Source organism: Neofelis nebulosa, chromosome 7, assembly GCF_028018385.1.
Source record: "Neofelis nebulosa isolate mNeoNeb1 chromosome 7, mNeoNeb1.pri, whole genome shotgun sequence".
Lineage (NCBI taxonomy): Eukaryota > Metazoa > Chordata > Mammalia > Carnivora > Felidae > Neofelis > Neofelis nebulosa.
Window position 1 is genome coordinate 105,514,890 of NC_080788.1, and position 26,015 is coordinate 105,540,904.

The window sequence follows — 26,015 nt, forward strand, 5'->3', positions numbered from 1 at the left end:
AATCACTTCTTGTTTAGTTTAAACACAATACTGCCTAGCCTTACGCTATTTGTATATTAAATAGTGAGAAAATGTAGCTTAATGGACAATATTTGCAGATGTTACCTCATTTGATCCTTATTATAACCCTATGAAGTAAGTACCGTTTTATAGACTCAATACATAATTTTTTCCCCTGATACATTTTAAGCACAGCCACCATTATAGGTGCTTTAGACAGGATTTATCAGGCTGGAAAGCACCTTATAGCTCATCTTCTTCCTTTGAGTCATTTCTCCCTCAGAAGAGGATACTGAGTGATTACACCTGTACTTCTCCTACCTTGGGTACTGTGAGGATTAAACATTAGCACAAAAATAGGACATGTAATCTGCTCTGGATTTACTTGAAAATGAAGTGGAGAATTTTAAACATGGTGGTAGATCCTTTCAACTAGGGTGAGCCGAGGAGGCTGGAATCCTGCTTACGGGATGGCTTGCTTCACTTCCTCCTTAACGCCCCTGTGGGCAGAATGTGGCTCTGCAACTCTAGTTTTCTTGACACAGAGGGTCGCAACAAGCCCTAAACAAGCAGCAGGAATAGGTCACTGGTGCTCATGGATAAGCCATCATGAGGACAATTTACCTCATTGATAAATTACTGTTGGACAATTGATAGATGACATTATAATGTGAGAGCAAAGGAGAAGAAAGTCCTAATCCACAGTAAAACCAAAATTACCTTTGGCAGGGAAGATCCATGTAGAAAAAGAAGCATGCAAATCTTCATAGATACATGCCGGGCACAACATGGGCAATAACTTCTGAGTTCTGTAGACGAAATAATGGCATCACCGAAGACAAAAGAAGAGAAGAAGAGAAATTGATGTAAATGCGCAAAGGGGGACTGACCTTTGTTTCACTTCAATACAAAGGTATATTGGGTTTGTATTGAAATATCAAATCTGTACCCTAGTATATTCGTTTCAACGGTATTGTCCTTAGAGCACAGTGAGAAAGTCTCAGAACATGTGCAGGAGGAGGGTCATAATGAAGCATCCTTGAATCAATTTGATCAAAAGTAATGAGAGAGATGGAGAGGTAGTTGAGTGGTTTAAGCAGCAAAACTTAAAGGAAAGGACATCAGGTATCGCTGGTGTAATCTTTGGTATATAATGCATTTACAAACTAGAATTCACTTGCAGCTGCCATTCTTCCTCCATTTGAACAGTCATAGTTTATTTATTTACTTGTTTACTTGCTTGTTTGAACAGTCATAGTTTATTAACCTCAATTCCTGAACAAAAAAAATATTGAGTGTCTGGCCATGCTTTTACCAGAGAAAAGATTCCCCATGAGAGGGAACATTTCAGAAATGAACTTCTCGGGGGCGCCCAGGTGGCTCAGTCAGTTAAGCGCTAGACTCTTGATCTCAGCTCAAGTCTTGATCTCAGGGCTGTGAGTTCAAGCCTTGCACTGGGCTCCATGCTGGGCGTGAAGCCTACTTAAAAAAAAAAAAAAGAAAAAGAAAAGACAGAAAAAAAGAAATGAATATCTGGGCTTTTAGTTTCAAAATATCCTCCTTTTCAGAGCCTATAATTGCTTTCTGGCAAACTGGGAAGTTAATCTGGAATGTTCTCAGGATGCCCAAGTTCTTGCAAGCTTTATACCTAAAGCAGAATCACAGCTATGCAGAGAACAACCTTTGAAGTTGCCATGCCTTGCTAGTGTCTCAGGTTCTGCTTTGATCTTTAGGAACCATTTTTCCCAGGAAACTTTCTTGCAATCGTATTTTCTGTCACCACATATTTTTATTCTATAATGTCCATATTTCTTACTAACCAAGGGTGTTGTTTTTGGTAATATAAAGATAAGAGAAACAATATCACAGAAGCTATGTGATTTTTTTAAATGCTCATTGTAACTGATTTTGATTAAAGTAATTAATTTTTTTTATTTTTACCTTCTGGCATTTGAACAGGAAAAGTGGAGTCACTTGTTTGTAAACATTATGTAAAATGAGAAAGAGGCAGAAAAGGTCCAATTTCTTGATGAGTTTTATCCTTTTACTTGTTACAGGTTGGGTTTGGGGAAGCTTTGTATTAAAATATCTAACAACTATTTAATATATGTTTAATATTTAATAAAATAATAATTATATTGCATATGCTGCTATATTTTTAAAATGTGATGACAAAAGAGGAGAAGAGTCAAGAGGAAAAAAGAAAAAAGGAAGGGAGAAAAGGGGGAAATTTAAACAAGGGAAAATGGAAGTAAAAGGGAAAAGAACCAAAATCAAGGAAGAACATGAAAGAAAAAGGAAAGAGAGAAGTAGATAAAAAATGAAGAGAAGCAAAAAGGGAAAAGGGGTAAACATGAAAACATGAAGCAATTAATTCTCTCCAAATCTTGCTATAGTTGTTGCTATTACTTCAAAAAATATATACTTCTTTAAATAAATGTTCTTATTACCTGAGCACACACAATACTAAGAAATAGTGACCCTGAATGCTTTTCTTTCCTATTATTATATTTTAAGGAGAAAAGGCTTTTTAAAGTGATCTTTATTTCACAATGTTCTTGAATGCAAGGATAGGCAGTGTGGTTATTACTTCTTAGTTATGGTTAAAAAAAAAGCATTGTGTAGATTTTCCTATGCTGATATTTACTGTTAAGATGTTCATATATTTGTTTATTCTAAAAGTTAATTGAATAGATTAAGGGGTACTTTATTTCCCACCAAAGGAAGGTGCTAAAAAATGTTGGATAAATGAATAAACTGTAGATTCATGTCTACAAAAGCTATTTCTATCTTAAAGTCAAATTATACTCTGCGACCAAGAGCACACTGTATACACTGTATGTTAGCCAATTTGACAATAAATTATATTTAAAAAAAAAAAAAGCACAAATTACACTCCGCAAAACTGACATCCAATTCTTCCAGAGGGCAATGAATACTTTTGGGACTAGAATTTAAAACCGTTGCATTAAGACAATGTATGATAATCAAAAGTCCCTGATCTTGATAACAAATATTTTTAGTGCAGTTTTTGTTTTGAATGCAGCTTTACTACCAGGACCACCTTGTGATTATAAATGCTATGTTATCAGTTAGAGCTCAGCCTACTGCATTCAGTCCTGCCTATCTGGGCATTAGCTTTTTGGGCTGCCACGTACCTTGAGCGTACACATTGCCTACAATGTGTACAGACAGATGCATGGTGTCTGGCACAGCACATAAAATATCTTTAAAACAAGCCTTAGCACTGGAATTTGGATCTGAATTTAAGTTGCTTTTTCAAATTTTCTTCCTTATAAGATGGCAGTCTTTTGAATATCAGCCAGCTACTTGCAACACGGGGCACTCAGGCTAACCCATTTCAGGTTTATAAAGGTTTGGTCTTCTTGTTCCTACCTATGTGCTGGCATGCTGCAGTTATGTTGGAGCAGCAGAAGTAGCCGGGGATCAAGCCAATTGGCTACATGACATTGAAAGTCAATTGCTGAGGAAGATGAAGCCAAGTATAGCCTTCTCTGTAAAGAACAGCCAAGAAGATTCTAAAGGTATTTGAGGATCCTAAGAGAAACAGCCCCAGACAGAAATACTACTAGTCTTGGGGGATGGCTGATAATTTATACATACCCAGCTCCTCTTCTCCCTGGGGCAGAAAACAGGACATTTTGAAATGTGCAACCCCTCTGCACAATATACAATGGTACCTTTCATCTATTTCTTGTGACTTTTATTTGCTATTGTTGTTGGATCCCCTACATAATTGTAAGCATATCGCAGGCAAGCACAATGGTAAACAGTGGGTGGACACTTCCTCTGCAGATGCAGACAATATCTGCCTGGCTGGCACTGCTTAATTCAGCCATTAACCCACTTTTATATACTCTTTTGAGCAAAAGGTACAGAAAACCTCTTAAGAACTTAAAGGAGAAGACGTTTTTCAAATTTCACTTCCTGGTTTAAGATATTTTGGTGAGTCGTTCTGAAAATGCTAAGGAAAAATCAGAAAGAAAGGCCTTCCAAAGAGTCACAAACAACCCTGGGGCCTCTTTTAGAGTAAGCAACATGTGTGACCTTTGTCAGGTGCAATACTGCAACTCATAAAGCAACCCAGTCAGATAAAGAAATATATGGGTATATTTCAAGCAATCTTCTGGTGGGGTGGGGAGAGCCTCTGGATTATGGAAATTTTCAAATCACAAGCAAGCAGGCCTTTTGTGCCCCAGGTGGAGAGGGTCTGAAGGTGAGCGCATGTACCCTAACCCACTGTCTTTGGAAGTCTGGTGTTTGCTGCCTGACCTCTCTGAGGCAGCTGCAATGATTTCCTCTCTGGTTTTCCTGCCTCCATTAGTTTCTCTCCCTCATTACTTTTCCACAAAACTACAGCATAATCTCCCTAAGACACCAATGACTGAAAGCTTCAGTCATTGACCGTTCCCTGGAGAATATGGGAAAGACCCTCTCCCACAGTTTTCTTAGTTGCAACATGCTCTCAAAAAACTGGACAAAGTACTTGAAGTTTCTGGACATGCCCTGTACTGACAAGTCTTTACTCATTTCTCTTCTCCTAGGATACCTACCCTTCACCAACTGCCCTCCCTTTTTCCTCTGTTGGAATATCATCCATTGTTATGGATGAAAATGTATCCCCTCCCTCCCCCTCTCAAAGACATGTTGAAGTCCCAACTCCCGTACCATGAATGTAATCTTATTTGGAAATAGGGTCTTTGCAGATGATCAGGTTCAGTTAAGATGAGGTCATTTAGGGTGGGTCCTAATCCAATATGACCGGTGACCCTATGCTAAGGATTGCCGGCCCCCACCAGAAGCTGGGCAGCAGCAAGGAAGGATTCTACCCTGGGTTTCAGAGGCAGCATGGCCCTACCAATACCTTAACTTTGGATGTCTAGCCTCCAGAACGGTGAGATAGTACATTTCTGCTGTTTTAAGCCACCAGTTTGTGGTACTTTGTTACAGCAGCCCTGGGAGACTAATACATTTGTCCTTCAAGGCCCAGTTCATATGGCACCTACTCCATTAAACCTTCCCTGACTCCAATCTGTTTAAAGTAATCTCTTGCACTTCCTACAGCCTCATAATATTATTCTAAGAGCACAGCTTTTTGTTTTCATTTTCTGTATTAAATTGTGAGCTTCCTGAGCTAGGCTTTTATCCATTTAATCTTTTTGTCCCCGTGGAGGGTACGGCTCTGCATTTGGAAAGCTTCCCTTAAGTGTTTATTGAACTAAGTGGAACGGAATCTGTTTTTCAAGACACCAATGACAAACAACTTCTTCTTAGAAGAAACTAATTTTACATAATGTTTTAGTATCATCTGTTAACTCATTAACCATTTCTGGAAGAGCTCTTAGAAAAAAAAATGCAATGAAAAATGAGGAATGAACAGCAACAGGCAATTCTCAGAGTAAGGTATAAAAAAAATGCAGAAAGAGATCACATTACTCATAATTAAAGCAATGGCAATTATAACAAGTTACCATTTTCCACCTATAAATAACTGTTGGCATTGATTTCATAAAACTGGCATTCTCATTCAAGATAGTGAAGATGTAAATTAGTAAAACTTCTTTAGAGAGTAATCTGAAAAATGCCTATCAATGTTTTCAATGCACATGTCTTTGACCTAACAATTGTGCTTCCAGCAATTTCTCCTCTGGAACGCTCACACAACTGCTCAAATATAAATGAGCAACTCTATTCAAGGCAGCATTGTTTGAAATAGCTAAAACAAATTTTGGAAACTGTTGATGAACAGAGGACTAACTGAACAAATTAGGATTCATCCTAAAATGGAATATTTTGCAGTCCATAGAAAAAATGGAATAGAACTACATGAGCTAATAGGAAATGATCTCTAACACATATTATCAAGAGAAAGCAAATAAAAATATACGATGTTGGGTCGCCTGGGTGGCTCAGGCGGTTAAGCGGCCGACTTCGGCTCAGGTCATGATTTCACGGTCCGTGAGTTCGATCCCCGCGTCGGGCTCTGTGCTGACTGCTCAGAGCCTGGAGCCTGTTTCAGATTCTGTGTCTCCCTCTCTCTGACCCTCCCCTGTTCATGCTCTGTCTCTCCATCTCAAAAATAAATAAAACGTTAAAAAAAATTAAAAAAATATACAATGCTATATTTGGTATGCTTCTGTTTGGAAGAAGAAAGTATACATACATATGTATGATTATGTATCATATGGTGATTTCATAATGATATACAATAAACCACTGATTGTGATGGTCATTGGAAGGAAGACAGAAAGTCTCAGGTAAGAGGAAGATTATTTTTTACTCTGTACTTTCTTTTGTACTATTGGAGATTTTAATGTATAACATATAATTGTATAATTATAACTGTCAAATGTATAATTATTCAATTTAAAATTTATTTTTTATGTTTATTAATTTTCTTATTTTGAGAGAGAGAGCACAGGAGTGGTAGAGAGACAGGGAGAGAGAGGATTCCAAGCAGGCTCCACACCCTCAGTGAAGAGCCTGATGAAGGCCTTGAAATTATGAAACCATGAGATCATGACCTGAGCCAAAATCAAGAGTCAGACACTTAACTGACTGAGTTACCCAGGTGCCCCTCAATTTAAAATTTAATAAAGAAAGTTTTCATAGATACTAGTATTCAGCATGTGCATAAAATATTATTTGATAATATCAATGTCTATTAGATTTATTTTGCTTATTGCAATAAATAAATGATTCATCTAACATGATTTGATTAAATATAATTTTATACCTGTTAAAATTTACAATTTGCAGATTCACTTAAGTACATTTTGGAAATCAGACATTTTAAAAAGTTTCCCAATTTTATACAAAAGCAAAACATGATCACTGAAGAATAATTAGAAAATAAAGACAAAAATACATAAATATCCTTATTTCCATCATCCAGAGATTATCAAGTAATAATCTGATGAGTATCTTTCCAGAATTTATTTTATGCTAAAATATGTATACACAGAAAGGACTTGTACATAATTATAATTTTTCACTGATAATATATTATTAATTTCTTTCCATGTTTATATTTTAGAATGGAAGAAACCTTAAAATTAATTTAAAACAGAATAAACAAAAAACAGCACTTGCACAAACCACCATACGTATATTGCCCTCCTCCTTTGCATGTCCATGACAGATATGCTGACTCATCATGATCATGGCACGTTCTGGTAGAGTTGAGACACAGCCTTTCGTCTTCCTCAACAAAGCGTTACACAAAACCACAACCAAAAGACTAAAGGTTAAAGTCATGCAAGGTGATTATTTTTGACTAATCTAAGCCAATAATAAGGAGTCAAGTGATTTCCTGACCAAAGGCACACAACAGCAACAGGATTCAAGGTTAGGAACTTGCTAAAATATTATATTGTCATAAATTTAAAATAGCATTTTATGGACTATGCTTCACAATAGTAATTTTTAAACACTGAAATTAAAGGGATAAATGAAGTTTGGGGCAAAAGCACGTAATAATTAAGTGTACCTAAGTTTCTATTTATTCTTTGTGTTTAATCCATATTTATACAGTGTGGCAATTTCACTGCTGCTGTGGCACCCTGTCCTGAGAACACAACTGCTCCTCTACTTGATATTCTGCAGATTAAGACTTTTCAAATGTTTAGCAGATTAACACTGTTATACAAAAAACTAAAAGGCCCTTCCAAACTCTTTGTTTATTAAAGCCATCTAGGATTCGGAGATTCCCTGAAGCTCATGGTGTGCATTTTAGAAATCTGACAGAGAGGAGTGTCACCTCTACTGGGCTCTGGGAGAAGAAAACCATCTGTGCGTGATTCATATCTTTGGATTCCTGAATTCTCAAGGCAGGTAGTAGCCTGTGGCCTTCACCATGTGATATATAGTGGATTCTTAAACAGCCCAGGTTCACATACTATATGAGCACATCACTGCATTAGCAATATATTGTACCCCGAAGCACACATTGTAGGACCACACTCTACCAATACAAGATGATAAATACTGCCCATTGAGTCAACAATACTTAACAAATGTTTAATGAGCATTTATCTTGTGCCAAGCACGGTGTTAGGTTCTGAGGCTACAAAGATTGGGCAGACACAGTCCCTGACCTGAAAGAGCTTGCAATAAAACAGGGGGAACAGACATAAACAATTTTTTTTTCCACTTTGAGGTTTTTCTATTGTTTATACTTATTTCATGGATAAAGAAATAAGAGGTGGGGCACCTGGGTGGCTCAGTCAGTTAAGCTTCCGACTCTTGACCTCAAGGTTGTGAGTTCAAGCTCTGCATTGGGCTCCCCACTGGGCAAAACATAAGAAACGAGAAACAAACAAACAAAAAGAAATGAGAAACAAAAAAACAAAGAAATGAGGCAATATTTACAATAATAATCTATTTTTTCTTTCCTAAATATTTTAACAAATAAATGTAGGAAACACCAAGTTACAGAACAATGTGTTTTGTTATTATATTCATAACATATATTATTTTATTTATTGTTATGTTATTTATTATTATTTACTTTATTTATATATACTAGGTAGACAAAAGATAGACCTGTTAACATTGGTTATTTCAGAAGACCAGTATTGTCTGCGATGGGTGAAGTGGGAAACTGTCATATTTATTCTTTATCTGCCATTGTTGTTGGCTTTTTAAGTGAAAATATATTATTTGATAATTTTAAATAATAAAAGATATCTCTAAATAACTTCCATAATTTTAAGAATAATGGTATATTTTCTTATGATCCTTTTATATCATAAAGCAAGTTTTTAAAGAGGTTTAGCTAATTCCAAAACTTATGAATTTGAGTGGTTTTTTTTTCTTCTAAATCAAAACAAGTCTGCCCTGCTCCCAACATGTGGTGATTAAAATATTTCTACAGGACCAAGTAGGTGTTAGAAGTAAAAGGGTTTGCATATATTTTTATTAATTCTGTAAAAAGAGTTTTCTCATACTGGAAGGACCATCTTCAGTCCTACACTTTCTTTGTAGACCTTGTCCTAATCCAGGCATCCTCTTGAGGTCAACACGAGCCTATGTCATCTCCAAAAGGCATACAACTAGGTGAAAAAATTGCAATTCCATCTGACAGTAAGGACATGCTAAGAACAAAAGCTCAATAGAATCACACAAAATATTACAGCACTGTCCTTCCTACCACACTCTCCTTGTAATCCATGTTGTTACAGGCTAATATTAGGTACACTAAACCCTCAATATAAATAGGATACTGGAACAATGAAAGCAATCCAAGATTTTATAATAATGATGATGATGATGATACTACAGTATTCCTTGCATGCAAAAATACTTTGGATGGACAATAAAACAACTACAAGGTAGCTAAAAATGTTGAAAATATTCAGTGTAGAAAGAAAAACACAAAAATTAAAAAAATGTTTTAGCTTTATAACAGAAACAATACTGATATACAAGGCACTGGGCATCCCATAGTGACAGCATCTGGACAGGTGACTGTATTCCCCTCATTCTCCCAACTTTTCAGATAGTCTTTTGTTTTTGTATCTTTTTATTATGGTAAGATATATGTTACATAAAATTTGCCATAAAGTGTATAATTCAGGTGGTATCTGGGTGGCTCGGTCGGTTAAGCATCCAACTTCAGCTCAGGTCATGATCTCACAGTGCGTGGGTTCGAGCCTGGCGTCCAGCTCTGTGCTGACAACTCAGAGCCTGGAGCGTGCTTTGGATTCTGTGTCTTCTTCTCTCACTGCCACTCACCTGCTCATGCGCTCTCTCTCTCTTTAAAAAATGAATAAACATTAAAAAAAATTTTGTTTTAAATAAAAAAAGAAACTATACTCGTTAAACAAGAATTCCCCAGTCTCCCTTCCCAACAGCCTGTGGTAACTTCTAATCTACTTTCCATCCCTATGAATTTGGCTGTTTTAAGTATCTCATGTATAGGTGGAATTATGTAATATTCATCCTTTTGTGTCTGGCATATTTCACTTAGCATGATTTTTTTTAAGATTCATTCATATTGTAGCATGTATTAGAACCTTATTCTTTTTCAATGCTGAATAATAGTTCATTGCATATGACACTTTGTTTATCTATTCTCCTGTTAATGGACATTAGGCTTGTTTCTACCTTTTGGCTATTGTGAATAACACTGCTATAAATTTTTATACCACTTGGCTAGGTGGCTGTTTCCTGCTACTTCATTCTGAAGGCACAGGACTTTGATCAGAGCATACATTAACTTCTGAATGGTTTTTGTTTTTGCCATGAGTGTAGTGGGGCACTAAGGAACCCACAAATTCAGATTTATTGTATCATTATCATTATTTTATTATTATTATTATTATTATTATTATTATTAATTATTGAGAGAGAGAGCATGAACAGGGAAAGTGGCAGAGGGAGACAGGAGAGAATCCCAACCAGGCTCCACACTAAGTGTGGAGCTGGACGCAGGGCTTGATCCCACGACCCTGGGATCATGACCTAAGCCAAAACCAAGGGTCAGACCCTCAACCAACTGAGCCACCCAAACACCCCAGATTTTGACAAATGACGTCAACAAACAGTGAAAGACAAGACTCTGAAGCTAAAAGAATTTCTTCCTTTCATATAACTTGATCTGTGATATTAGCATATTTGAAGAAAGAATGTATCAACAATTGGAAATGGCTTATATAAAGGTGTAGAAAAGGCAGAAGGTGAAGGTGCAATTTGAAGCTGGAGAACCCTGATAAGCAAACTGTAAATTATAAGTCTGTGGAATAGATACATTTATTGTGGAGACAGATGCAGCTATTTATTACAGTATGATAACATATTTAACTAAATAAACAAAAATACCAATGTATACCATAAAAAACAAAAAGTCTTTTCTCATAATCTACTTGATGATCATACCCTGTCACATGCTCTATAGCTCCCAGGACTTTTTACTCAGAGTTTTTAACTTGATAATTAGTTGTGCAATTATTTGTTTACTCTTTCTCTCCCTTAAGCTCAATGAGGATGGGGATTGTGTTTATCTTTTGCACAGTGCTAGCTGCATTTATAATCAGTCTCTTACAATCTTGGTTGGTCTAATCTGCTCAGCCCAGAACTTGGAAATTAAATGCCAGAACTTGAAAAGTTAAAGCTATAACTTTAAGTAATTCACCAAGATAAACTTATAATAAAGTCAGCCAGGCAATTTTCCCTAAAGAAATCTTCCCAGCCCACTGGGCACCCTCTCAAACCACAATAGCACTCAGAATTGGTCAAGCACCACAGGGATACGATAGAAATTTTCATTGATATTTCAAAATGACCTCTGTAGAAATGTGCACACTTAAATTACTGTGATTATTTCTTCCTAGCAAGATATTGTCAGAGTTTAACCACTCTATCCAAAGTGGAAACTAAAATATAGATGGAATACTACAAAGCAAAAGTACAGCATTGTTAATAATTTTTTAAATGACTCATTTAACTACTCTATATTTCAAACAACTTAGAAACCATGATAAAGGACATGAAAAATTCACTCAAAGAACAAAAAGAATCACAGAGAATCCTTTACCTGTGCTCAGAACATAGCAATGGCAGTGACAAGAATAGAACTCATATATCTTGGGTTTCCAATTTCAGGTTTGCCTGAAGAGAAACTAGTTTCTGAATATGAAAGTGACCTGACCGAACCATCTTGTACCACAAGTCATGTTGTATATGACAGAAATAAGCCTCTGCTTATTTCCTTCTAGAAGGTGTTGCTTGTCTCATTTGCCTTCTCAGGAAACCTGTATCCTAACTCCACCATTTGAAGCATATTCATTAGTTCGGATTCTGTGAGTAACAGCACTGGACCTTAAGGGTCTCTTTAATAAAGAGTTTTATGGGCATTAATCAAATGACTTTAGAATAACTAACCATTCCTCACAGTGGAGGAAGAAGCAGATATGGTTTCTACATGGCTAATGTGAACAAAACTTTTACAGCATTTAGTACATTGCTATTGTTAATTTCTGAGTCCTTCTCCCTAGGAACTATAGAAAACCCTTAGCCAAACTTACCTTGAAAAATGGTCATAACTGGGGTGCCTGGCTGGCTCAGTTGGTTAAGATCTGACTCTTGATTTCAGCTCAGGTCATGATCTCATGGTTCATGAGTTCGAGCCTCATGTCAAGCTCTCTCTGTCTCTCTCACCTTCTCTTTCTGCCTTTCCCCAGTTTGTGCTCTCTCTCTCTCTCTCTCTCTCTCTGTCTCCAAAAATAAATAATTAAACTCAAAAACAAAAAGAAAACTTGCTATAATCTCAAGTTTTTTTTTTCTTGTTGGTTCAGTATATCAAATAGGGTTCCTGCCTGTTTCATTTTTTAATATCTGGGTTCTTATTTCCATTAGAGATTTTCCTAGGCTCCCTCGCATAATAGAAATTATTAAATAAAGCTTACTTTGCACCAGACGTTGCTCCAAGTATTTATATATTCATTTAATATACAAAATAAACTTTATGAGATGTGAATGATTATAACTGCACTATACATATAAGGAAAATAAGGCACAGAGAGGTTAAGAATTTGCCCAAAGTCACACAGCTAGTATGTGGCAGAAACTGAGGATTCATTCTCCATGTGATTAACTACTATGTTATGTTGCTTGTCTAAGTACCAGGTACTTGATCACAGAATTCTCTGGGCTTGCTCCCACCAGTATGCTCAGAAAAACACCTATTTCTTTCTCTCTCTCTCTCTCTCTCTCTCTCTCTCTCTCTCTCTCTCTCTCTCCTGTTTGGCACTCTAAACTCCAAATTAGTTTAAGGGTATGGGAAGTATGACCACACAGACACTATCTCTGTGCTTGCTTTGTAGATGAAATCAAGATCTGTGAGAATTTGCACATACAAAGGTGCATGTAATTGTCTTAAACATTTCATTTTCTCATGCTCTTAATTTTTAGGGCCTAGTCAGTTAATCAAGATTATAGTCTTATTCAAGTGTCAGGAAATTAAAGTATGTAAAAAAACATACATGTTTGCTTATCTAATCATTAGAACATGCTCTTCCTTTAGCATTTCATTAATTTTTTTATTAAAAAATTTTTATTTTAAAAGAAAAATCTCTTTCATGGAGATTTAATGGATCACATATTCCTAGTCAGAAAAAAATGAAATGATTTCCATTTTGAAATATATATTCCAGGAGAAAAAAAATATTTTATTTTTGGTGTCACTTCTATAGTGGATCAACTTCCTTGCTTTTATATAAACTGAAACCAGGCAATATGTAGTGGTCCATGGAAAGTAGATTCACTTCTTTTGAGGATTAAAAAACATAACTCAAACACATGCAAAATTCATTGTATTGATGTTGGCACTAAATTTTCTTGCAAAGTCACTCTTCTATCACTGTTAATAAAAAGATAACACATATTGACAAGATTTTAAACGTCTATTGAAAAAATTACAGTTGATTAAAAATACTGAATTATTTTTTATCTGATACAAACATATTTATTGTTGTGCAATATTGCCCTCTTGTGTTTTCTCTAGTTAAGTCATTATTATTTTTATCAATTTAATATTCAGCTTTTAACTTTTCCATCTAAAATTAACTCACTCAATGACATGGGTGGGTCTAGAGAGTATTATGCCAAGCAAAATAAGTCATTCAGAGAAAGACAAATACCATATGATTTCACTCATACGTGGAATTTAAGAAACAAAACAGATGAACATACGGGAAAGAAAACTATAGAGAACAAACTGAGGGTTGCTGGAGGGGAGGCGGATGGGGTAATGGGCTAAATGATCGATGAGTATTAAGGAAGGGACTTGGGGTGAGCACTGGATGCTGTATATATGTGGTGAATTACTAAATTCTACTCCTGAAACTAATATTATGTTAACTAACTAGAATTTAAATAAAAACTTGAAACATTAACAAATAAATTAATAAAAAAATAAACTCACTGCTAAATGAACTTCAAAGCCTTATATTCAAAACCACCCTCAAACTCAATACCCAAAAAGGAAATAATAACCCAGTTAAGAAATGGGCAGAAGACCCTTTTCCAAAGGGGACGTTCAGATGGCTAAGAGACACATGAAAAGATGTTCAACATCATTCATCATCAAGGAAATACAAATCAAAACCACAATGAGATACTACCTCACACCTGTCAGAATGGCTAAAATGAAAAACACAAGAAACAACAGGTGTTGACAAGGATGCAGAGAAAGGAAAACCCTCTTGCACTGCTGGTGGGAATGCAAACTGGTGCAGCCACTCTGGAAAACACTATGGAGTTTCCTCAAAAAATTGAAAATAGAGCTACTCTATGATTCAGCAATTGCACTATTAGGGTATTTATCCAAAGAATACAAAAATAAAGATTTGAAGGGGTACATGCACCCCAATGTTGATAGCACATTATCAACAACAGCCAAACTATGGAGAAAGCCCAAATATCCATTGACTGATAAATGGATAATGATGTGATATATATATATATATATATATATATATATATATATATATACATACATACACATACAATGGAATATTACTCAGCCATCAAAAAGAATGAAATCTTGCCATTTGCAACGACATGGATGGAACTAGAATGTACTATGCTAAGTGAAATAAGTCAACCAGAGAAAGACAATACCATATGATTTCACTCATATGTGGAATATCAGCAATTCACTCATATGTTTAAGAAACAAAACAGATGAACATATGGGAAGGAGGAGGGAAAGAGAAGAGAGGGAAACAAACTACAGGAGACTCAATGATAGAAAACAAACAGAGTTGATGGATGGAGGTGGGTGGGAGATGGGCTAGATGGGTGATGGGTATTAAGGAGGGCACATACAATAACGGTGTTGTATTAAGTGATTTATCACTGAACTCTACTCCCGAAGGCAATTTTGCACTGTATGTTAACTAAATAACATTTAAATTAAAAAACAAAAAACATCATGATCAGTAGTTAATGTTAGTGTTATGGTTTATGGTATACCTATTCCTTTAAATCTCTGAGTTAATTTATAAAATATTGTGATCAAAAGTTAAGAGAAGCAGAGTCAAGCAGAAGTAAATACATAAAGAAAAATCTAGCATTATGTCAAGGAATACTAAAACCCTGACGCTTAGTACTCATTTTACCAAGTTAGGGAAGATGCAGCCAATTTGTCTGTTAGGATAAGTCTGGCTTAATATCCTTGCAGTCAGTTTCTCCCTTTAGCTTACTTAGTTATTATGGTTATATAAATACACTGCTAAAATTTTAAATTATTTTGAAAACATTTTTCCTTGCCTATTAAATTAGCAAAATTTTCTTTTTAATATTGTCTAATTAGAACAAGTACTCTTGGAGTGCCCAGGTGGCTCAGTCGTTTGAACGTCCGACTCTTGATTTCAGCTCAGGTCATGATCCCAGGGTTGTGGGATCAAGCCCTGTGTCAGGCTCTGCACTGAGAGTGGAGCCTGTTTAAGATTCTCTCTCTCCCTCTGTCCCTCTCCCAGCTCATGCTCTATATTTCTCTGAATAATAATAATAATAATAATAATAATAAAAGAACAAGTACTTTCATACGTTGAAAAGTAAATTTGGTACACTCCCTTTTGTAAATCAAATTGACAGTATATACTAAAAGCCTTAAAAAAGGGTTATTAGGTTTGCTTCTAAGAATTTATCTCAAATGCGCAATCCTAAATACCCCAAAAATTTATGCTGAAACTACTCATCATAGCATTATTTATAGTGCAAACATTGGTAACAACCTAAAGATGGATGTGTGTTGAATTTGATTGGAATATATACAGTGAAATTTTTGCAACAATTAACATTTTAGTGTAATATTTAAAATAACATGAACTTTTTCTATGATGTTAAGTTTAAAAAATTCAGAATATAAATATATGTGTGTGTGTATGTATCACAATGATCTAAAAGCAATTCTCCCTAAACTATAGACAAAGACTAAAATAAAATGCCTCAAAATATTAATAATGGTTATCATTTGAGGGTGGCACTATGTGTGGCTTTTTTTCTTTCCACTTCTCTGTGTTTTCCATGTTTTTATGTTGAACATGTATTACGGTTACAATGGGGGGAATGCTGCATGTTACTGCAAAATCGAGCAGAATCGAGGCACTGTCCTCTATACAAATCAGGAATTTCATGGGCTTTCTGTGCAAGCTCAGAAAGCTTTTATAAAGGAAATGAAGACTTTGGCAATAGGCTCAGGATAGTTGAGCCATTGTAGGAAAGTGGAGAAATCCCTCAATTAGGAAAAAAAGTGGGTAAGTCCCTTAGGATGGATACTTTCTCTTCTAACACTTCATTCTTTAGAAGAAGAGCAAAAGTAGAGTTAGGTGATGGATTCCTTTTCCAAACACATAAAGGAACAAAAAAGCAACAACCATTTAGTTAGTGCTTAATATGTGCTAGGTTGGTTTGAAAGGGTGAAAAGCTAAATGTGATGAATGGGTGAATGAAAAGAAGGATGGTTACAGAATTTCACTTCCAGCCATCACATAGGAAGGACCCTGTGGTCAGATTATAGCTAAAGAGCTGGTCTTCCCACCTGTAATTCGGCAATAATCCTTGTCTCCCTTACCTCCCATTCCCATCCATCTTCAAGACTGCAGAGAGAGTGATCTTTTCAAAGAACAAACCTTCAACAGATTCCCAGTACCTCTCGAGATAAAATCTAAATTTATGGTGGCTGACGACACCCTTTAAGATCTGGCTTTGGCTTATATCTCCAGCTTCCTCTTCTGCTTCCTCACTCCACCTTCCAGGCATTCTGATCTTCCCCAGGCTTTGACCATCCAGGCTCTTTTGTTTAGCTAACTCCTGCTTGTTTTTCAAGTCTCTGGTTAAATGTTGCCTTCATTGGGAAAATACAGCTGCCCTTACAATAAGCACCTACCATAATCACTGCTTTCCTTGTCATAGCCCTTTCTGTATGTTACTAAATTCTCTGGTTTGATTGTCCTTATCAGGACTATAGGGTCTGTGAGGGCAAGGGCTAAGTCTGCCCTTCACCTTGAAACCTACAATGCCTAACAGCGGAGCAACAGATGTTTACTGAATAAATGGATGAATAAGTGAGATTGTTTGATTATATCCAGCTTCTCCAAAACTTTCTCTAAAGACTCACTCTCACTGATGAAAATGCATATTAATATCAAGATGATACACGTTGTGATGGTGGTGGTCCTGGGGATGCTTTGAGTTCTTCATTCAGCACTGTAGTCCTGAATCCTATTCTCACTTAACAGATACATGTGCATGTGTGTATATATTTCAAGAGATTTTTCAAATTAATTTTCATGCCCCTTATGGGGAAAAAAGAGATACTCTGATACATTAACCAATTGTTTCTAATCCTTACAAAAAGATATTTTCATCCAAAAATAGGGGAGTAAATATATTATAATTCATAAAATAATTATAATTTTTAAAGACATAAGAAAATAATACAATACCTTTTATAAAAGCATACAAACTACATATACAAAATAAGCTAATCACTCCCATACATAAAAGTACATATTATATATTTACATAATAAAAAGGTTAGAAGAAAATGCATCATATACTGTGATTCCTTCTGAGCATCATCACATGTAAAATACTGTTCTTGGGGCACCCGGGTGGCTCAGTCAATTGAGCAGCCGACTTTGGCTCAGGTCATGATTCTCATGGTCCGAGAGTTCAAGCCCCACATCTGGCTTACTGCTGTCAGCACAGAGCCTGCTTTGGATCCTCTGTCCCCCTTTCTCTCGCCCACCCCTGCTCTCTCTCCTTCAAAAATAAACATTAAAAAAAGGGCACTTTTCTTCCTTACAATTTTCAGCATTTCTCTTCAGAATGAGCATGTATTACCTTGTTTAAAACACCAGAAGTTATCTTAAAAAACTTTATAATATAAAGACAAATTCGTTTATGGGTAGGCAGTTGTTTCAAATATTGTTTTAAGACAAAAGTCTAGGCATGAACATTTTTCACAGAGCACACACATATATTTAAAAATATTTTACTGGGGGTGGCTGGGTGGCTCAGCCAGTTAACTATCCGATTTCGGCTCAGGTCATGATCTCACAGTTAGTGAATTCAAGTACTGCCACGGGCTCTGTGCTGACCACTCAGAGCCTGGAGCCTGTTGGAGATTCTGTCTCCCTCTCTTTCTGCTCCTCCTCCACTCACGCTTTCTCTCTCTCTCTCTCTCTCTCTCTCTCAAAAATAAATAAACATTAAAAAAATTTTTTAAATAAAAATATTTTACTGAATAGATGTAAAAATGCAAATATTTTATACTTAATAGATTCAATGATACAATGACCTTTAATGTAGATGCTACTAGAAGACACTACGGAACTTAATCATCTTTATGTTTTTTACATTTTTTTAATGTTTATTTATATTTGAGAGAGACAGCATGAGCGGGGAGAGGTACAGGGAGACGGAGACAGAATCTGAAGTAGGCTCCAGGCTCTGAGCTGTCAGCACAGAGCCCGTCACAGGGCTCGAACCCATGAAACCGCGAGATCAAGACCTGAGTCGAAGTCGGTTGCTTAACCGACTGAGCCACCCAGGCACCCCAAGAACTATAATCATCTTGAATCTGACTTCTCAAATATCCTCATGTTCAGTTTTTCATATTTCTCAAGGGAAAACAATTCTATTAAAGAATATTTCATGAAAAGTTTTGGAAAGTAAATTAATGCACATATTAATATGCCAAACACAAATAAGATGGACATTTTTTAAAAAGAATGGGTGGAGGCAATTAACCAACCATACAGGTACTGTAAGTTGATTAGGGGAGAGGTAATTTGGGCAGAACTGCCTCTTTGAAACAGGCCAGAAGGAGCAGTTTCTACAGCTAGTCTGGGAAAGTCCCTCACCTGCACCACCTATCTCAATAGATCTAGGAAGTTGCTTTTTTTTCGGTTTTTTGTTTTTTTTTTTTTTTTAGTTTAACAATAGGTTCAGTGATAAGCAAAGTTGCCCTCCTCCAAAGCTCCCTGAAGTGCAAAAGGACTAAGAAGATCAAAGGAGCCATTAACCACTCCCTGAACTTCAAAGGTTTCTCCTGTAAGAACTCTGAGAAGCAGCTGTGAGTTTATAGATTACTTAGGGACTTCCATTACAGTGTATAAATATAACATAACAAATACCTTGGCTATCATATTCTTTTTATTTCTTTACTAGGTTTAGATTTTACAGTTTTGTACACATATGAAAATGAACAACAAATCAAAATATATTAAGACTAGAGACCTACACATTCCCAATGAACACAACACTATTCTTAGCACTGTGCTCTCTTTTTGCTTTCTAAACCTAGCTTCTTAATGTCTTGTTTCTATATTTTCCCATTCAGAAAGAAAGTAATGAAACAACTACTTTGCTTCACATAGTTTGTGTTTTAATGCAATATTCAAACAAAATCTACAAAATCACTTACTTTTCCTGGATTGGTTTCCAGACTCAGGTCCCTAGTGATGAAAGTGTCTCTTCCCTAAAGCATTTCATGCAAGCTGGGGTGACCCGCAGCCCAAACAATTCAGTCAGTCATGTGCGTGCAGACTGTTGTGTTGTCATTGAACACGTCGTCTCAAAGTGGTTCATTTTAACAATAAGAACTGCATCTCTAAGTGATTTTATTTTTACTTTTAACGAAATTATTAAAAAATTAAATTCTGTATTAAAATATCACATATATACATAAATCATAAGTTTACACTTCAATAAATGTCTATAAAAAGTATACACTCCTGAAATCACCAGCATTCAGATTAAAAAAAAAAAACAACAGATTATAGAATATTTCCAGCACCTCAAAACTTTCTCTGACCCTCCTCCACATTCCTGACTTCTGATACCGACTATAGTAGCCAACAATGGCCAGACACACATAAAAACAGAGCTCTGACCCACAACCCAGAGCAACCTGCCCACCAACCCCCATCTACAGTGAACAACCCAGGAAGCCAGGCTGCTCTGATTTGGACCTGGAGGAAGCCAGAGTGCTACCTCTGCTAACAATGTGGGAATCCAAACCAACTTTTGTAACAACTGACCCCAATGACCAGGACTTGATTGATGACTGACAGCTTCTCCAGTTTTCGTCCCTGCTTCCAACTTCAGACCAATGCGAGAAAGACAAGTATGCACCCCTAGCCAATCCTGTAAGTGTTTATTTTAATAAAAAGAATCTGAAGTGAAAGACCCTAGAAGATACTACTAGATTCTTAGGACCTTTGAAGATGCTTTTCTTACCACTTCTAGTGATGAGAAGTCCTGTATAAATAAACGTGTTTAAAGACATTTATACCCAGAGACATTTACAATCTGAAAAGGTGTAGAGCAAGATCAATCTTTGATTCATGCATTCAGAATTATGTATTATGCATCTACCAGTAAAAAGAGAAGTAAGACACAATTCCCATCCTTAAAAGTCTTCTATTCTAGGAGTGCCTAGGTGGCTCAGTTGGTTGGGCATCCAACTCTTGATTTTGGCTTAGGTCATGATCTCACAGTTTGTCAATTTGAGCCTCACTCAGAGGCATTCTCTGTTTCCCTCTCTCTCTGCCTCTCACTTGTGTGCTGTCTCTCTGTCTCTCAAAAATAAATAAACATTAACAAAAAAAAAGTCTTCTAAAAGAAGCCACAGAAGAGCAAAGAAGCCATGAGTAAGTTTGGTCACAGAAATCGGAAGAACTCAGAGTAGGGAGAAGTCGGTTTTGCAAGTGGTGAGAAGGTAGGCGTGTGTGTGTGTGTGTGTGTGTGTGTGTGTGTGTGTGTGTGTGTGAGAGAGAGAGAGAGAGAGAGAGAGAGAGAGAGAGAGAGAGAGAGAGAGAGATTAGGAATGGTGGAGGTAATGATTTTAAAAACCAGGAGCAGGATGAGCACAGATACACAGGCCAGAAAATCATCTTACACATTTTGGGTATTACAAGTAGTAGTTTGGTTCAAAGTTCACTCATTCATATATACAACAATTATTAAATGAATGCTTTCAGTTGAAATTGTGAATGGCAAGAAATAACTTGTGCTTCAAAATAAGATGATCAAGAGCGTCTGGTCTACGCAGTGAACACAAAACATGGCCTTCCTAACATCCATTCCCCATTCTTCTTTCTAACAGAACCTCAGTTTTGTTAGTATACACCTTTCTCCCCCAACATGCATGCCTCCAAAGAAGCTCACCCACTCTTAGTCCCAGGTAGCCTAGTATTATCCATATTTAATAAGTGGGGTAAACCTAGTCTCTTTCCACTGGCTGACTCTGGAATAGCACATGACCAATTATAATCAAGGGGACACCAAGAGAGGTTTGCTAGAGGCTCCTGGGAAAATAACTCTGTGAGTTATCGAAAGTCTGTCCCTTCCTTTCACTGGGCATGAATCAAGAAACACATAGCCCCAAACACTTATGGCAACCGTATTATAAGTAGGAAGGAAAGCAGCTTTAGGATGGAGCTGACTTCATGAAAGGCAGGAGAGAGAAAGAAACCTGGGTTCTCAAATAATATCATTGAACCAATTAACCCTAAACTTCACCTTGTCATTGATAGTCTTTTACATGATCTAGTTCACTCCCTTATTTTCTTAAAAGCTAGATTGAGTTGGTTTTTCTGTTATTTGTGACCAAAGCACCCCAATTAGATTTGATTATTAGGCAATGGGGAGTCACTGAAGAAGTTTAAGCAAAAGACTGAAATAATCGGTTTGCATTTTTTAAAACGTTTATTTATTTTTGAGAGAGAGCAGGTGAGGCAGTAAAAGCAGGGGACAGAGGATCTGAAGCAGGCTCCGCGCTGAGAGTAGAGAGCCCGATGCGGATTCAAACTTATGAACTGTGAAATCATGACCTGAGCTGAAGTAACACTGTCAATGACACTTAACCCACTGATCCACCCAGGCACCACTGGTTTGCATTTTATGAGGACGACAGTGGCAGAAATGTTGAGGATAGATGGGTGGGATGGGAGAATGGCTAACATCTACCGAGGGCACGCCATGTGCTTAAATTAGTCTGAACACTTTATATGTATTAATTCATTTAACCTTCCAAAACTCTATGAGGCATGCAGTATTACCCATATTTGATAAGAACAATCTGAAACTCAGAGACATTAAGTTGTCTAAGATCACATAGCTAGTAAGTGGCAGAGCCAGGATTTGAACCCCAATTTTATTATAGATATTTCTTCACCTCCCCTGGTCCCCAGCCATATATATCAGGAAAAGCTCATCTTACTCTCAGCCTCAAATATGCCTCATTGATGTAAGAGTATACCCAATAACTGGGTTTCCGGACCGACTCAGGAATAGGCCAGTCACCCAATTCTGGTCTGGCTTCTAACCACCAATTTATACTGCTTATTTCATAGGGCTATTGTGAGAACTAAAATGGGTTATTGCTTATAAGATACTTAACATATGGTAGGCCCATAATAAATGCTAGCTACTGCTGTGATGATTTTGTCTACTATATCAAGAAAAACTGAGGAGGGGCGCCTGGGTGGCTCAGTCGGTTAAGCGTCCGACTTCTGCTAAGGTCATGATCTCACGGTCTGTGAGTTCGAGCCCCATGTCGGGCTCTGTGCTGACAGCTCAGAGCCTGGAGCCTGCTTCAGATTCTGTGTCTCCCTCTCTCTCTGCCCCTCCCCTGCTCATTCTCTGTCTCTCTCTGTCTCAAAAATAAAATAAAAACATTAAAAAAGAATTAAAAAGAAAAAAGAAAAACTGAGGAGTGTTCAGAGGAGGAGGGCATAGGTGTGGTAGGACAGAAGCCAAGGGAAGGAGTTTCGGAAGGGCATAGCAGGATCAAATGCCATGGGAAAATAAAGTGACGTGAGAGTTCAAGAGACTAATGGGACTAGCCTTTGGGACATACAAGTGACTTTTGCCGGAGAGGTGACCGTGGAAGGGTTGAGGTGGAAGCCAACTGATTGGCTAACAAGAGACTTGCGCCTGAGTGCAGACTGTGGCTCCCTACTACAGATTAGCAGTTTCACTGTGATGGAAAGCAGAGAAAGGATGGTAGGAGGAGTCTCCAGATGGGGTGCATTTATAAGCTTTGAGGCAACAGCCAGCAAACGTACCATTGAAAATTCAGGAGAGAGAACGATGATGGGACAGGTCCCAAAGGAGACTTGAAAGAAACTGTAAACAGTGTATCATTCTACTTTTTACCCTAAAACTTCTCTAAAAAATAAAGTTATATATATATATATATATAACTTAAAAAAAAAAAAGGAGACTAGAGAGAGGTATTAGTCTTGAAGAATTGAGTCATCTTCTACCCTCTAAAACTGAGGGGTAAGGATATAAGGATAAGTGCAGATATGGATGCATTTATTGACATGGGGGGGGTGGGAGTGGCGCAAGTGCGTCTCTGGAAGAGTTCCTTTTTCCTAGCGACGTGGAGGCAGGGGCATCTGCTGAGAAGGAGAGTGTGAAACAAGTAGTGGTCAAAGATGAAGCTAGCCTCGAAAACTGGTAAAAACAACTCTAGAGTACCGACAGCTGAGAGCATAGCTAAATTGGAGACCAAATATTTTCAATGGCTTTAATATATAGGAATATATGATTCTGCCCAGCACCTCTCACTTACCCAGGTGGAGATAGGAGAATCAGCCTGTCCCTGCCCTTGGCAGGTTATGAAAGTACGAGGTTGAAAGTAACAGAAATAGTGACCATTTGCCCATAGTCCTCTCCGGTTCCTCATACTCCCCCGAGGCCTCAGTTATACAAACGAAATCTGTGCCTACAATTGGGACTGCCAAACACTGCTCTCAAAGGGACAGAGCACTAAAAGAACAGAACGACACTTCCTCAAATTCAAAGGGAAAAATCAAGTTGTTAATTAAAGCACTTTACCTGGGAATCTCGTAGTGTTCCAGAATTGCAGGTGGTAAAACAACATCCTTATATTCATCCTTTGATTAAATTCTATAGACATCAAATTCGATGTATCCCCTTTCTTTCATCTAGGATAAAACAAAGAACACTCATATTCAAGGCTTTATGTATAATAGATAGGATTAGTAGGATTAAGAGCCACATGGCACATAAAACTATACAAATATTTAAATTATTCAGTATATGTGCCCATGGCACATAACATGACATCCTGCTGAGTCAAGATAACTTAAAACATCTCTCTGTTATTAACATCTTCATTCCCGGTTACCTTTATGAAAACTGGCCAATAAGAGAAAAATGTCTGTTGTTAGAATTAGGAAGGAACTTTTCTCCTTTCAAGCTAAATTAAGGAAGCTGCTTGAGGATATTGTTTCAAAATTGATGTTGGTTATTTTAGTTGATTTAATGAGGAGTTTTTTCTTCTAAAAAAAAAAACTTAAGGTGTGTCCTTTCATTATTCAAAAGAGAACAAAGACAATAGTAACTAAGTGACTATTGTATCATAAGATATTGCCAAGCAATGAAAGTACTAATTATCCAGATAAAACACTGTCCCTTGTTACACTTCCCTGCTCCAAGACCATTTCTTCCTCCTTCCCATGAAGTCATTGCTCACGGAGATAGCTGCCTTTTCAATGCCTCAAAATAGGCAAACATGCCCAAAGCGCTGAAGTGAATTAATCCTATTTCTATACGTAAAATAATGCCATCACCATATCAGCATATTTCTCACAAACATGAGTTTGAAAATACTTTACAAATATAGGGACAGATTTCTTAGGGAAGTCTTCTGATGTCGATGGATCATCATTGGGATCTTAGTACTGGGATGTAAAACAGTCACTGGAGCTTAGATGTCAGAGATCCTATTAGCTTATTAACTAGGAAGGAGGCCAGAATTTACTTTGTAATTGGAAACATCCTGCACTGCTGAGAGAATACCATAATGTAGTTAAAAAAAACAAAAAGAAAAGAAAACCCAATAGGTCCCCTTTTATATATTAAATATGTGAATACTAAGTGAAGAAGACTCAGTCACTGACCTCAAGTAGGTCTTTATAATTCTCATCTCTCTGAAAATAACTGTGGGACAACATTAAGTGAGCCCCTGGGTGTGGGAAAGCTCGTGACAATATGGAAAGAACAGTAAGACTTGGTGCCGCTCATTCATTACAGTGGAGTCGTATCTTTCTTAGGACAGGGCTATTCCACAGATACGGAGAGGCATTTTGCTAGGTAAAAATTAAACATGTCTTGGGGAATTGTGTGGAGATACTTTGGCCATTTTTTCCCCTGCACTACTTAAACAGATCATTGTTTCTTTGGCTGGCCCCCCAGGTTAAACTTAGAAACCATGTCATTTGAAAAATATGTATTGTTAAACAATGCATGTATATTTGAAAATATGGTTTTATTTTGTACTTTTTAAAAACCATCAATGGGATCCCATTGTACTTATTAGTTTATTTTACCTCCTTAGGGTGTTTAGGAGATCTTAAGCACTTAAGACAATGTGTGTTTTCTAAAAATGGCCACAGCAGTATTTCTGGTCCCACATGTTCTCTACAAACTTTGCTTCTCCCTATCAAGAAGTAGAATCTATCTCCCCTGCCTCTGAACCTGGATGAGGCTTTATAAGGGCCTGGGTAAAGAGAACGCAGCAGAATTGACACTGCATGACTTCTAAGGCAGATAAACCATAATATGCTTCTACCTGGCTCTCGCTCTCTTAGGATACTCACCCTTAGAACCTAACCCTCATGCTGTGAGGAGCCCAACCAAGTCCACATTAAGAGACCACCTGCAGAGGTCTACAGGGAGTTGAGCTGAGGTCTCCAGCCCGCAGCCTCCAGCCAGTATCAATCACCAACATGAAAGTGAAAACTTTTCAGAGGATTCCCATCTTCAGCCTTCCAGTTGAGGCCCTATGCATAAGGGAGCAGAAAAAAAGTCATACCTGCTGTGCTATCTCAATTCCTGACGCATAGAATCCGTCAGCATAATAAATGGTTGTTTTTTACCACTACCTTGTGGGCGTAATTTGCAATGCAGCCATAGTACCTGGAAGTGTACCAATATATTTTATT

At 37.1% G+C, this 26,015-nt stretch overlaps 1 long non-coding RNA gene across 2 annotated transcripts in view; it reads right to left on the minus strand.

Annotated features, from left to right (window-relative positions):
• Positions 1-26,015, minus strand: part of LOC131517268 (uncharacterized) — a 58,741-nt gene extending 32,726 nt beyond the window's left edge. The window contains exons 1-4 of one of the 2 annotated variants that reach the window (XR_009264492.1): positions 25,886-26,015; positions 23,884-23,993; positions 8,234-8,309; positions 721-809 (exon numbers count right to left, since the gene is read on the minus strand). This is a non-coding gene — a long non-coding RNA (uncharacterized LOC131517268). Of the gene's footprint in view, positions 1-720; positions 810-8,233; positions 8,310-23,883; positions 23,994-25,670 lie in introns of both variants that reach the window. The other variant, XR_009264493.1, reaches the window with a different exon arrangement.